Consider the following 14,274-nt stretch of genomic DNA (forward strand, 5'->3'; position numbering starts at 1 on the left):
GGAGAATCAGATTTTGGTGAACCAAAAAGGAGTTTTGTTCTTATCTTTCAGTCTTCCTATATTATAGAATATGTGGGCGACGTAATTTTGTTTCGTTTGACGCAAAAAACTTGTTTTTTAGCAAAATTATTTACAATTGGATACGTACTCCCGTTTAATCCTATTTTGGGACCTGCACTGGTGAATCATTTTTTGTTGAACCAAAAAGGAGTTTTGTTCTGATCTTTCAGTCTTCCTATATTATAATTTATGAGGGCGATGTAATTTTGTTTCGTTTGACGTAAAAAACTTGTTTTTTAGCAGAATTATTTACAATTGGATACGCAATCCCGTTTAATCCTATTCTGGGACCTGCACTGGTGAATCAGATTTTGGTGAGCCAAAAAGGAGTTTTGTTCTGAACTTTCAGTCTTACAATATCATAGAATATGTGGGCGATGTAATTTTCTTTCGTTTGACGCAAAAAACTTGTTTTTTAGCAAAATTATTTACAATTGGATACGCACTCCCGTTTAATCCTATTCTGGGACCTGCACTGGAGAATCAGATTTTGGTGAACCAAAAAGGAGTTTTGTTCTGATCTTTCAGTCTTCCTATATTATAGAATATGTGGGCGACGTAATTCTGTTTCGTTTGACGCAAAAAACTTGTTTTTTAGCAAAATTATTTACAATTGGATACGTACTCCCGTTTAATCCTATTCTGGGACCTGCACTGGAGAATCAGATTTTGGTGAACCAAAAAGGAGTTTTGTTCTTATCTTTCAGTCTTCCTATATTATAGAATATGTGGGCGACGTAAATTTGTTTCGTTTGACGCAAAAAACTTGTTTTTTAGCAAAATTATTTACAATTGGATACGCACTCCCGTTTAATCCTATTCTGGGACCTGCACTGGTGGATCAGATTTTGGTGAGCCAAAAAGGAGTTTTGTTCTGATCTTTCAGTCTTCCAATATCATAGAATATGTGAGCTATGTAATTTTGTTTTGTTTGACGCAAGAAACTTGTTTTTTAGCAAAATTATTTACAATTGGATACGCTCTCCCGTTTAATCCTATTCTGGGACCTGCACTGGTGAATCAGATTTTGGTGAGCCAAAAAGGAGTTTTGTTCTGAACTTTCAGTCTTACAATATCATAGAATATGTGGGCTATGTAATTTTGTTTCGTTTGACGCAAGAAACTTGTTTTTTAGCAAAATTATTTACAATTGGATACGCACTCCCGTTTAATCCTATTCTGGGATCTGCACTGGTGAATCAGATTTTGGTGAGCCAAAAAGAAGTTTTGTTCTGAACTTTCAGTCTTACAATATCATAGAATATGTGGGCGATGTAATTTTGTTTCGTTTGACACAAAAAACTTGTTTTTTAGCAAAATAATTTACAATTGGATAGGTACTCCCGTTTAATCCTATTTTGGGACCTGCACTGGTGAATCATTTTTTGTTGAACCAAAAAGGAGTTTTGTTCTGATCTTTCAGTCTTCCTATATTATAATTTATGAGGGCGATGTAATTTTGTTTCGTTTGACGTAAAAAACTTGTTTTTTAGCAGAATTATTTACAATTGGATACGCAATCCCGTTTAATCCTATTCTGGGACCTGCACTGGTGAATCAGATTTTGGTGAGCCAAAAAGGAGTTTTGTTCTGAACTTTCAGTCTTACAATATCATAGAATATGTGGGCGATGTAATTTTCTTTCGTTTGACGCAAAAAACTTGTTTTTTAGCAAAATTATTTACAATTGGATACGCACTCCCGTTTAATCCTATTCTGGGACCTGCACTGGAGAATCAGATTTTGGTGAACCAAAAAGGAGTTTTGTTCTGATCTTTCAGTCTTCCAATATCATAGAATATGTGGGCTATGTAATTTTGTTTTGTTTGACGCAAGAAACTTGTTTTTTAGCAAAATTATTTACAATTGGATACGCTCTCCCGTTTAATCCTATTCTGGGACCTGCACTGGTGAATCAGATTTTGGTGAGCCAAAAAGGAGTTTTGTTCTGAACTTTCAGTCTTACAATATCATAGAATATGTGGGCTATGTAATTTTGTTTTGTTTGACGCAAGAAACTTGTTTTTTAGCAAAATTATTTACAATTGGATACGCACTCCTGTTTAATCCTATTCTGGGACCTGCACTGGTGAATCTGATTTTGGTGAGCCAAAAAGGAGTTTTGTTCTGATCTTTCAGTCTTCCTATATTATAATTTATGAGGGCGATGTAATTTTGTTTCGTTTGACGCAAAAAACTTGTTTTTTAGCAAAATTATTTACAATTGGATACGCACTCCCGTTTAATCCTATTCTGGGACCTGCACTGGAGAATCAGATTTTGGTGAACCAAAAAGGAGTTTTGTTCTTATCTTTCAGTCTTCCTATATTATAGAATATGTGGGCGACGTAATTTTGTTTCGTTTGACGCAAAAAACTTGTTTTTTAGCAAAATTATTTACAATTGGATACGCACTCCCGTTTAATCCTATTCTGGGACCTGCACTGGTGGATCAGATTTTGGTGAGCCAAAAAGGAGGTTTGTTCTGATCTTTCAGTCTTCCAATATCATAGAATATGTGGGCTATGTAATTTTGTTTTGTTTGACGCAAGAAACTTGTTTTTTAGCAAAATTATTTACAATTGGATACGCACTCCCGTTTAATCCTATTCTGGGACCTGCACTGGTGAATCAGATTTTGGTGAGCCAAAAAGGAGTTTTGTTCTGAACTTTCAGTCTTACAATATCATAGAATATGTGGGCGATGTAATTTTGTTTCGTTTGACGCAAAAAACTTGTTTTTTAGCAAAATAATTTACAATTGGATACGTACTCCCGTTTAATCCTATTTGGGACCTGCACTGGTGAATCATTTTTTGTTGAACCAAAAAGGAGTTTTGTTCTGATCTTTCAGTCTTCCTATATTATAATTTATGAGGGCGATGTAATTTTGTTACGTTTGACGTAAAAAACTTGTTTTTTAGCAGAATTATTTACAATTGGATACGCAATCCCGTTTAATCCTATTCTGGGACCTGCACTGGAGAATCAGATTTTGGTGAACCAAAAAGGAGTTTTGTTCTTATCTTTCAGTCTTCCTATATTATAGAATATGTGGGCGACGTAATTTTGTTTCGTTTGACGCAAAAAACTTGTTTTTTAGCAAAATTATTTACAATTGGATACGCACTCCCGTTTAATCCTATTCTGGGACCTGCACTGGTGGATCAGATTTTGGTGAGCCAAAAAGGAGTTTTGTTCTGATCTTTCAGTCTTCCAATATCATAGAATATGTGGGCTATGTAATTTTGTTTTGTTTGACGCAAGAAACTTGTTTTTTAGCAAAATTATTTACAATTGGATACGCTCTCCCGTTTAATCCTATTCTGGGACCTGCACTGGTGAATCAGGTTTTGGTGAGCCAAAAAGGAGTTTTGTTCTGAACTTTCAGTCTTACAATATCATAGAATATGTGGGCTATGTAATTTTGTTTCGTTTGACGCAAGAAACTTGTTTTTTAGCAAAATTATTTACAATTGGATACGCACTCCCGTTTAATCCTATTCTGGGATCTGCACTGGTGAATCAGATTTTGGTGAGCCAAAAAGAAGTTTTGTTCTGAACTTTCAGTCTTACAATATCATAGAATATGTGGGCGATGTAATTTTGTTTCGTTTGACACAAAAAACTTGTTTTTTAGCAAAATAATTTACAATTGGATACGTACTCCCGTTTAATCCTATTTTGGGACCTGCACCGGTGAATCATTTTTTGTTGAACCAAAAAGGAGTTTTGTTCTGATCTTTCAGTCTTCCTATATTATAATTTATGAGGGCGATGTAATTTTGTTTCGTTTGACGTAAAAAACTTGTTTTTTAGCAGAATTATTTACAATTGGATACGCAAACCCGTTTAATCCTATTCTGGGACCTGCACTGGTGAATCAGATTTTGGTGAGCCAAAAAGGAGTTTTGTTCTGAACTTTCAGTCTTTCAATATCATAGAATATGTGAGCGATGTAATTTTCTTTCGTTTGACGCAAAAAACTTGTTTTTTAGCAAAATTATTTACAATTGGATACGCACTCCTGTTTAATCCTATTCTGGGACCTGCACTGGAGAATCAGATTTTGGTGAACCAAAAAGGAGTTTTGTTCTGATCTTTCAGTCTTCCTATATTATAGAATATGTGGGCGACGTAATTTTGTTTCGTTTGACGCAAAAAACTTGTTTTTTAGCAAAATTATTTACAATTGGATACGCACTCCTGTTTAATCCTATTCTGGGACCTGCACTGGTGAATCAGATTTTGGTGAGCCAAAAAGGAGTTTTGTTCTGATCTTTCAGTCTTCCAATATCATAGAATATGTGGGCTATGTAATTTTGTTTCGTTTGACGCAAAAAACTTGTTTTTTAGCAAAATTATTTACAATTGGATACGCACTCCCGTTTAATCCTATTCTGGGACCTGCACTGGTGGATCAGATTTTGGTGAGCCAAAATGGAGTTTTGTTCTGATCTTTCAGTCTTCCAATATCATAGAATATGTGGGCTATGTAATTTTGTTTTGTTTGACGCAAGAAACTTGTTTTTTAGCAAAATTATTTACAATTGGATACGCACTCCCGTTTAATCCTATTCTGGGACCTGCACTGGTGAATCAGATTTTGGTGAGCCAAAAAGGAGTTTTGTTCTGAACTTTCAGTCTTACAATATCATAGAATATGTGGGCGACGTAATTTTGTTTCGTTTGACGCAAAAAACTTGTTTTTTAACAAAATAATTTACAATTGGATACGTACTCCCGTTTAATCCTATTTTGGGACCTGCACTGGTGAATCATTTTTTGTTGAACCAAAAAGGAGTTTTGTTCTGATCTTTCAGTCTTCCTATATTATAATTTATGAGGGCGATGTAATTTTGTTACGTTTGACGTAAAAAACTTGTTTTTTAGCAGAATTATTTACAATTGGATACGCAATCCCGTTTAATCCTATTTTGGGACCTGCACTGGAGAATCAGATTTTGGTGAACCAAAAAGGAGTTTTGTTCTTATCTTTCAGTCTTCCTATATTATAGAATATGTGGGCGACGTAATTTTGTTTCGTTTGACGCAAAAAACTTGTTTTTTAGCAAAATTATTTACAATTGGATACGCACTCCCGTTTAATCCTATTCTGGGACCTGCACTGGTGGATCAGATTTTGGTGAGACAAAAAGGAGTTTTGTTCTGATCTTTCAGTCTTCCAATATCATAGAATATGTGGGCTATGTAATTTTGTTTTGTTTGACGCAAGAAACTTGTTTTTTAGCAAAATTATTTACAATTGGATACGCTCTCCCGTTTAATCCTATTCTGGGACCTGCACTGGTGAATCAGATTTTGGTGAGCCAAAAAGGAGTTTTGTTCTGAACTTTCAGTCTTACAATATCATAGAATATGTGGGCTATGTAATTTTGTTTCGTTTGACGCAAGAAACTTGTTTTTTAGCAAAATTATTTACAATTGGATACGCACTCCCGTTTAATCCTATTCTGGGACCTGCACTGGTGAATCAGATTTTGGTGAGCCAAAAAGAAGTTTTGTTCTGAACTTTCAGTCTTACAATATCATAGAATATGTGGGCGATGTAATTTTGTTTCGTTTGACACAAAAAACTTGTTTTTTAGCAAAATAATTTACAATTGGATACGTACTCCCGTTTAATCCTATTTTGGGACCTGCACTGGTGAATCATTTTTTGTTGAACCAAAAAGGAGTTTTGTTCTGATCTTTCAGTCTTCCTATATTATAATTTATGAGGGCGATGTAATTTTGTTTCGTTTGACGTAAAAAACTTGTTTTTTAGCAGAATTATTTACAATTGGATACGCAATCCCGTTTAATCCTATTCTGGGACCTGCACTGGTGAATCAGATTTTGGTGAGCCAAAAAGGAGTTTTGTTCTGAACTTTCAGTCTTACAATATCATAGAATATGTGGGCGATGTAATTTTCTTTCGTTTGACGCAAAAAACTTGTTTTTTAGCAAAATTATTTACAATTGGATACGCACTCCTGTTTAATCCTATTCTGGGACCTGCACTGGAGAATCAGATTTTGGTGAACCAAAAAGGAGTTTTGTTCTGATCTTTCAGTCTTCCTATATTATAGAATATGTGGGCGACGTAATTTTGTTTCGTTTGACGCAAAAAACTTGTTTTTTAGCAAAATTATTTACAATTGGATACGCACTCCCGTTTAATCCTATTCTGGGACCTGCACTGGTGAATCAGATTTTGGTGAGCCAAAAAGGAGTTTTGTTCTGATCTTTCAGTCTTCCAATATCATAGAATATGTGGGCTATGTAATTTTGTTTCGTTTGACGCAAAAAACTTGTTTTTTAGCAAAATTATTTACAATTGGATACGCACTCCCGTTTAATCCTATTCTGGGACCTGCACTGGAGAATCAGATTTTGGTGAACCAAAAAGGAGTTTTGTTCTGATCTTTCAGTCTTCCTATATTATAGAATATGTGGGCGACGTAATTTTGTTTCGTTTGACGCAAAAAACTTGTTTTTTAGCAAAATTATTTACAATTGGATACGCACTCCCGTTTAATCCTATTCTGGGACCTACACTGGAGAATCAGATTTTGGTGAACCAAAAAGGAGTTTTGTTCTGATCTTTCAGTCTTCCTATATTATAGAATATGTGGGCGACGTAATTTTGTTTCGTTTGACGCAAGAAACTTGTTTTTTAGCAAAATTATTTACAATTGGATACGCTCTCCCGTTTAATCCTATTCTGGGACCTGCACTGGTGAATCAGATTTTGGTGAGCCAAAAAGGAGTTTTGTTCTGAACTTTCAGTCTTACAATATCATAGAATATGTGGGCTATGTAATTTTGTTTCGTTTGACGTAAAAAACTTGTTTTTTAGCAGAATTATTTACAATTGGATACGCAATCCTGTTTAATCCTATTCTGGGACCTGCACTGGTGAATCAGATTTTGGTGAGCCAAAAAGGAGTTTTGTTCTGAACTTTCAGTCTTACAATATCATAGAATATGTGGGCGATGTAATTTTCTTTCGTTTGACGCAAAAAACTTGTTTTTTAGCAAAATTATTTACAATTGGATACGCACTCCTGTTTAATCCTATTCTGGGACCTGCACTGGAGAATCAGATTTTGGTGAACCAAAAAGGAGTTTTGTTCTGATCTTTCAGTCTTCCTATATTATAGAATATGTGGGCGACGTAATTTTGTTTCGTTTGACGCAAAAAACTTGTTTTTTAGCAAAATTATTTACAATTGGATACGCACTCCTGTTTAATCCTATTCTGGGACCTGCACTGGTGAATCAGATTTTGGTGAGCCAAAAAGGAGTTTTGTTCTGATCTTTCAGTCTTCCAATATCATAGAATATGTGGGCTATGTAATTTTGTTTCGTTTGACGCAAAAAACTTGTTTTTTAGCAAAATTATTTACAATTGGATACGCACTCCCGTTTAATCCTATTCTGGGACCTGCACTGGAGAATCAGATTTTGGTGAACCAAAAAGGAGTTTTGTTCTGATCTTTCAGTCTTCCTATATTATAGAATATGTGGGTGACGTAATTTTGTTTCGTTTGACGCAAAAAACTTGTTTTTTAGCAAAATTATTTACAATTGGATACGCACTCCCGTTTAATCCTATTCTGGGACCTGCACTGGAGAATCAGATTTTGGTGAACCAAAAAGGAGTTTTGTTCTGATCTTTCAGTCTTCCTATATTATAGAATATGTGGGCGACGTAAATTTGTTTCGTTTGACGCAAAAAACTTGTTTTTTAGCAAAATTATTTACAATTGGATACGCACTCCCGTTTAATCCTATTCTGGGACCTGCACTGGAGAATCAGATTTTGGTGAACCAAAAAGGAGTTTTGTTCTTATCTTTCAGTCTTCCTATATTATAGAATATGTTGGCGACGTAATTTTGTTTCGTTTGACGAAAAAAACTTGTTTTTTAGCAAAATTATTTACAATTGGATACGCACTCCCGTTTAATCCTATTCTGGGACCTGCACTGGTGGATCAGATTTTGGTGAGCCAAAAAGGAGTTTTGTTCTGATCTTTCAGTCTTCCAATATCATAGAATATGTGGGCAATGTAATTTTGTTTAGTTTGACGCAAGAAACTTGTTTTTTAGCAAAATTATTTACAATTGGATACGCACTCCCGTTTAATCCTATTCTGGGACCTGCACTGGTGAATCAGATTTTGGTGAGCTAAAAAGGAGTTTTGTTCTGAACTTTCAGTCTTACAATATCATAGAATATGTGGGCGATGTAATTTTCTTTCGTTTGACGCAAAAAACTTGTTTTTTAGCAAAATTATTTACAATTGGATACGCACTCCCGTTTAATCCTATTCTGGGACCTGCACTGGAGAATCAGATTTTGGTGAACCAAAAAGGAGTTTTGTTCTGATCTTTCAGTCTTCCAATATCATAGAATATGTGGGCAATGTAATTTTGTTTCGTTTGACGCAAAAAACTTGTTTTTTAGCAAAATTATTTACAATTGGATACGCACTCCCGTTTAATCCTATTCTGGGACCTGCACTGGAGAATCAGATTTTGGTGAACCAAAAAGGAGTTTTGTTCTTATCTTTCAGTCTTCCTATATTATAGAATATGTTGGCGACGTAATTTTGTTTCGTTTGACGAAAAAAACTTGTTTTTTAGCAAAATTATTTACAATTGGATACGCACTCCCGTTTAATCCTATTCTGGGACCTGCACTGGTGGATCAGATTTTGGTGAGCCAAAAAGGAGTTTTGTTCTGATCTTTCAGTCTTCCAATATCATAGAATATGTGGGCAATGTAATTTTGTTTTGTTTGACGCAAGAAACTTGTTTTTTAGCAAAATTATTTACAATTGGATACGCACTCCCGTTTAATCCTATTCTGGGACCTGCACTGGTGAATCAGATTTTGGTGAGCTAAAAAGGAGTTTTGTTCTGAACTTTCAGTCTTACAATATCATAGAATATGTGGGCGATGTAATTTTCTTTCGTTTGACGCAAAAAACTTGTTTTTTAGCAAAATTATTTACAATTGGATACGCACTCCCGTTTAATCCTATTCTGGGACCTGCACTGGAGAATCAGATTTTGGTGAACCAAAAATGAGTTTTGTTCTGATCTTTCAGTCTTCCAATATCATAGAATATGTGGGCAATGTAATTTTGTTTCGTTTGACGCAAAAAACTTGTTTTTTAGCAAAATTATTTACAATTGGATACGCACTCCCGTTTAATCCTATTCTGGGACCTGCACTGGAGAATCAGATTTTGGTGAACCAAAAAGGAGTTTTGTTCTTATCTTTCAGTCTTCCTATATTATAGAATATGTGGGCGACGTAATTTTGTTTCGTTTGACGCAAAAAACTTGTTTTTTAGCAAAATTATTTACAATTGGATACGCACTCCCGTTTAATCCTATTCTGGGACCTGCACTGGAGAATCAGATTTTGGTGAACCAAAAAGGAGTTTTGTTCTTATCTTTCAGTCTTCCTATATTATAGAATATGTTGGCGACGTAATTTTGTTTCGTTTGACGAAAAAAACTTGTTTTTTAGCAAAATTATTTACAATTGGATACGCACTCCCGTTTAATCCTATTCTGGGACCTGCACTGGTGGATCAGATTTTGGTGAGCCAAAAAGGAGTTTTGTTCTGATCTTTCAGTCTTCCAATATCATAGAATATGTGGGCAATGTAATTTTGTTTTGTTTGACGCAAGAAACTTGTTTTTTAGCAAAATTATTTACAATTGGATACGCACTCCCGTTTAATCCTATTCTGGGACCTGCACTGGTGAATCAGATTTTGGTGAGCCAAAAAGGAGTTTTGTTCTGAACTTTCAGTCTTACAATATCATAGAATATGTGGGCGATGTAATTTTCTTTCGTTTGACGCAAAAAACTTGTTTTTTAGCAAAATTATTTACAATTGGATACGCACTCCCGTTTAATCCTATTCTGGGACCTGCACTGGAGAATCAGATTTTGGTGAACCAAAAATGAGTTTTGTTCTGATCTTTCAGTCTTCCAATATCATAGAATATGTGGGCAATGTAATTTTGTTTCGTTTGACGCAAAAAACTTGTTTTTTAGCAAAATTATTTACAATTGGATACGCACTCCCGTTTAATCCTATTCTGGGACCTGCACTGGAGAATCAGATTTTGGTGAACCAAAAAGGAGTTTTGTTCTGATCTTTCAGTCTTCCTATATTATAATTTATGAGGGCGATGTAATTTTGTTTCGTTTGACGCAAAAAACTTGTTTTTTAGCAAAATTATTTACAATTGGATACGCACTCCCGTTTAATCCTATTCTGGGACCTGCACTGGTGAATCAGATTTTGGTGAGCCAAAAAGGAGTTTTGTTCTGAACTTTCAGTCTTACAATATCATAGAATATGTGGGCGATGTAATTTTCTTTCGTTTGACGCAAAAAACTTGTTTTTTAGCAAAATTATTTACAATTGGATACGCACTCCTGTTTAATCCTATTCTGGGACCTGCACTGGAGAATCAGATTTTGGTGAACCAAAAAGGAGTTTTGTTCTGATCTTTCAGTCTTCCTATATTATAGAATATGTGGGCGACGTAATTTTGTTTCGTTTGACGCAAAAAACTTGTTTTTTAGCAAAATTATTTACAATTGGATACGCACTCCCGTTTAATCCTATTCTGGGACCTGCACTGGAGAATCAGATTTTGGTGAACCAAAAAGGAGTTTTGTTCTTATCTTTCAGTCTTCCTATATTATAGAATATGTGGGCGACGTAATTTTGTTTCGTTTGACGCAAAAAACTTGTTTTTTAGCAAAATTATTTACAATTGGATACGCACTCCCGTTTAATCCTATTCTGGGACCTGCACTGGAGAATCAGATTTTGGTGAACCAAAAAGGAGTTTTGTTCTTATCTTTCAGTCTTCCTATATTATAGAATATGTGGGCGACGTAATTTTGTTTCGTTTGACGCAAAAAACTTGTTTTTTAGCAAAATTATTTACAATTGGATACGCACTCCCGTTTAATCCTATTCTGGGACCTGCACTGGTGGATCAGATTTTGGTGAGCCAAAAAGGAGTTTTGTTCTGATCTTTCAGTCTTCCAATATCATAGAATATGTGGGCTATGTAATTTTGTTTCGTTTGACGCAAGAAACTTGTTTTTTAGCAAAATTATTTACAATTGGATACGCACTCCCGTTTAATCCTATTCTGGGACCTGCACTGGTGAATCAGATTTTGGTGAGCCAAAAAGGAGTTTTGTTCTGAACTTTCAGTCTTACAATATCATAGAATATGTGGGCGATGTAATTTTGTTTCGTTTGACGCAAAAAACTTGTTTTTTAACAAAATAATTTACAATTGGATACGTACTCCCGTTTAATCCTATTTTGGGACCTGCACTGGTGAATCATTTTTTGTTGAACCAAAAAGGAGTTTTGTTCTGATCTTTCAGTCTTCCTATATTATAATTTATGAGGGCGATGTAATTTTGTTACGTTTGACGTAAAAAACTTGTTTTTTAGCAGAATTATTTACAATTGGATACGCAATCCCGTTTAATCCTATTCTGGGACCTGCACTGGAGAATCAGATTTTGGTGAACCAAAAAGGAGTTTTGTTCTTATCTTTCAGTCTTCCTATATTATAGAATATGTGGGCGACGTAATTTTGTTTCGTTTGACGCAAAAAACTTGTTTTTTAGCAAAATTATTTACAATTGGATACGCACTCCCGTTTAATCCTATTCTGGGACCTGCACTGGTGGATCAGATTTTGGTGAGCCAAAAAGGAGTTTTGTTCTGATCTTTCAGTCTTCCAATATCATAGAATATGTGGGCTATGTAATTTTGTTTTGTTTGACGCAAGAAACTTGTTTTTTAGCAAAATTATTTACAATTGGATACGCTCTCCCGTTTAATCCTATTCTAGGACCTGCACTGGTGAATCAGATTTTGGTGAGCCAAAAAGGAGTTTTGTTCTGAACTTTCAGTCTTACAATATCATAGAATATGTGGGCTATGTAATTTTGTTTCGTTTGACGCAAGAAACTTGTTTTTTAGCAAAATTATTTACAATTGGATACGCACTCCCGTTTAATCCTATTCTGGGATCTGCACTGGTGAATCAGATTTTGGTGAGCCAAAAAGAAGTTTTGTTCTGAACTTCCAGTCTTACAATATCATAGAATATGTGGGCGATGTAATTTTGTTTCGTTTGACACAAAAAACTTGTTTTTTAGCAAAATAATTTACAATTGGATACGTACTCCCGTTTAATCCTATTTTGGGACCTGCACTGGTGAATCATTTTTTGTTGAACCAAAAAGGAGTTTTGTTCTGATCTTTCAGTCTTCCTATATTATAATTTATGAGGGCGATGTAATTTTGTTTCGTTTGACGTAAAAAACTTGTTTTTTAGCAGAATTATTTACAATTGGATACGCAATCCCGTTTAATCCTATTCTGGGACCTGCACTGGTGAATCAGATTTTGGTGAGCCAAAAAGGAGTTTTGTTCTGAACTTTCAGTCTTACAATATCATAGAATATGTGGGCGATGTAATTTTCTTTCGTTTGACGCAAAAAACTTGTTTTTTAGCAAAATTATTTACAATTGGATACGCACTCCTGTTTAATCCTATTCTGGGACCTGCACTGGTGAATCAGATTTTGGTGAACCAAAAAGGAGTTTTGTTCTGATCTTTCAGTCTTCCTATATTATAGAATATGTGGGCGACGTAATTTTGTTTCGTTTGACGCAAAAAACTTGTTTTTTAGCAAAATTATTTACAATTGGATACGCACTCCTGTTTAATCCTATTCTGGGACCTGCACTGGTGAATCAGATTTTGGTGAGCCAAAAAGGAGTTTTGTTCTGATCTTTCAGTCTTCCAATATCATAGAATATGTGGGCTATGTAATTTTGTTTCGTTTGACGCAAAAAACTTGTTTTTTAGCAAAATTATTTACAATTGGATACGCACTCCCGTTTAATCCTATTCTGGGACCTGCACTGGTGGATCAGATTTTGGTGAGCCAAAAAGGAGTTTTGTTCTGATCTTTCAGTCTTCCAATATCATAGAATATGTGGGCTATGTAATTTTGTTTTGTTTGACGCAAGAAACTTGTTTTTTAGCAAAATTATTTACAATTGGATACGCACTCCCGTTTAATCCTATTCTGGGACCTGCACTGGTGAATCAGATTTTGGTGAGCCAAAAAGGAGTTTTGTTCTGAACTTTCAGTCTTACAATATCATAGAATATGTGGGCGATGTAATTTTGTTTCGTTTGACGCAAAAAACTTGTTTTTTAACAAAATAATTTACAATTGGATACGTACTCCCGTTTAATCCTATTTTGGGACCTGCACTGGTGAATCATTTTTTGTTGAACCAAAAAGGAGTTTTGTTCTGATCTTTCAGTCTTCCTATATTATAATTTATGAGGGCGATGTAATTTTGTTACGTTTGACGTAAAAAACTTGTTTTTTAGCAGAATTATTTACAATTGGATACGCAATCCCGTTTAATCCTATTCTGGGACCTGCACTGGAGAATCAGATTTTGGTGAACCAAAAAGGAGTTTTGTTCTTATCTTTCAGTCTTCCTATATTATAGAATATGTGGGCGACGTAATTTTGTTTCGTTTGACGCAAAAAACTTGTGTTTTAGCAAAATTATTTACAATTGGATACGTACTCCCGTTTAATCCTATTCTGGGACCTGCACTGGTGGATCAGATTTTGGTGAGCCAAAAAGGAGTTTTGTTCTGATCTTTCAGTCTTCCAATATCATAGAATATGTGGGCTATGTAATTTTGTTTTGTTTGACGCAAGAAACTTGTTTTTTAGCAAAATTATTTACAATTGGATACGCTCTCCCGTTTAATCCTATTCTGGGACCTGCACTAGTGAATCAGATTTTGGTGAGCCAAAAAGGAGTTTTGTTCTGAACTTTCAGTCTTACAATATCATAGAATATGTGGGCTATGTAATTTTGTTTCGTTTGACGCAAGAAACTTGTTTTTTAGCAAAATTATTTACAATTGGATACGCACTCCCGTTTAATCCTATTCTGGGATCTGCACTGGTGAATCAGATTTTGGTGAGCCAAAAAGAAGTTTTGTTCTGAACTTTCAGTCTTACAATATCATAGAATATGTGGGCGATGTAATTTTGTTTCGTTTGACACAAAAAACTTGTTTTTTAGCAAAATAATTTAC

The sequence above is a fragment of the Alnus glutinosa genome, chromosome 4, assembly GCF_958979055.1.
Source record: "Alnus glutinosa chromosome 4, dhAlnGlut1.1, whole genome shotgun sequence".
NCBI lineage: Eukaryota > Viridiplantae > Streptophyta > Magnoliopsida > Fagales > Betulaceae > Alnus > Alnus glutinosa.